Here is a 1,795-nt window from a genome sequence, read left to right on the forward strand (position 1 = left end):
AAGAAGAGATGAGAGAGGTTGAGATGTGATAGATACCTTGAGACATGAGATTAGTTGGTTACTTGAAGGATAATTAGCATGGAAAAACACAAGGTAATTATGAGGTGGCACCTCAAATATCCTCCCATTTGTTTTTGTTTTTTTTTGTTGGGCCGAGAGATAGGACGGAGGAAAGGAAAGGAAAAGAAAAGGTTTGGGCCCTTCCTTGACTTAGTTCGAAATCATGAGGCCCAAAATAAATATTTTACGGCCTATTGGGCCTTTATGAGGGTTCATGGCCCAAAGAAGCCCAATAATGTAGCTTACGGCCCATTAGGGCTATTAAAATTAGTTATGGCCAATTAGAAATAAGATGGATTATTCTAGGATCATATGACCCAAAATAACCTAATTTCATGGATGTGGGTCCACTTAGAGCCCAAATAGGGTTCCTAGGCCCTAAGTAGTCAAATTGAAAGTTTATTAGTCCATTAGGCCCAATAAGAGAATCCTAGCTCATAATAATCTTGAACCGGGATTTTTAGGGTTTCAATCCATAGTTGAACATATGAGATGTGTTGTATTAGGTTTTGAACTTAAATCAAGAGTTTGGATTCAAATGTATGGTTTCATGTTAGCATATAGCATGATATTCACTTAGAGTACAAGTCTTACAGTAGTTGATGTTTACATGAAAACAAAATTTCCTAGCTAAAATGCTAGTTGTGACAATTTTATACTGTGGCATCTCCTTAAGCCCCCAATAGTCAAACTGAATTTCTAAACTACGCTTATCTTAATATAAATTTGGAAAAAATATGGGCTATTTATTATTTTTGATTCTGTTCTTGATTTGCAGATGAAATTTGAAACACATAAATATGATAAAAATTGGATGGAATCCCCTTAATTCCAAACTCTAAAGTTTACGACATAGATCTTGAAGGCCAATCTATGCCGATTTGAAACAAAATTGCACTCTCCATGGTTGATTTCATCTTTCTTAACAGGCTTAAAGTTGATGTTGGTTTTCGAATAGACTCAAATTCGTTAACTTGATTTTGGTTATATATATATATATATATATATATATATATATATATATATATATATATATATATATATATATATATATATTCCTAGCAGACTTTGAAAAGAAACAAATTTCCGAAGAAAATAATATGAGAAAAAAAAAGATTCTCTCTCTTGATGTCTCTTCCCAGTTCTCTTTCCTCAATCCTCAATCGTCTCTGCTTCATAGAGTTAAAGAGTGAAAGAGGTAATCAATTGTATCTCTTAGTGTTGTTTACCATTATTTGATATTCAGATTTGTTATATGAGGTTTCATTAATCTCAAACAAATGATATCATGATATATCTAGGGTTTACTTACACAAATAGATTTGAAGTTGATGTTTATTTGCATTCGTCTCAAAAATTGCAAAGTCTAAGCTTTTATGAATTGACAATGTTTTTATCTCTAAAATTGCACTGTCAAAGCTACCATCTCCAATTTATCAGGTCTCCCAATTTCTTTATTGTAAAAATTCAATAGTTTTTTCCATGTCAGGGTCACTGTCAAAGCTGTCATCTCCAATTTCTTTATTGTAAAATTTCAATAGTTTTTCTCATGTCAGAATCACATGTTACCTGTTTCAAAAATTTTGCTTATTATAAAAGATTTCATCTCCAAAGTTGCAATATGATTTTAGATGTGTTAATAAGAATTTGTGGTTTTCTTTGTAGTTATTTTTATACTAGTATAAAAAAGTTGACAAATTCGATGATCATGTTGGCCATTATGGTTGTCAAAGTC

This window comes from Lactuca saligna, chromosome 9 (assembly GCF_052625555.1).
Source record: "Lactuca saligna cultivar CGN05327 chromosome 9, ASM5262555v1, whole genome shotgun sequence".
NCBI lineage: Eukaryota > Viridiplantae > Streptophyta > Magnoliopsida > Asterales > Asteraceae > Lactuca > Lactuca saligna.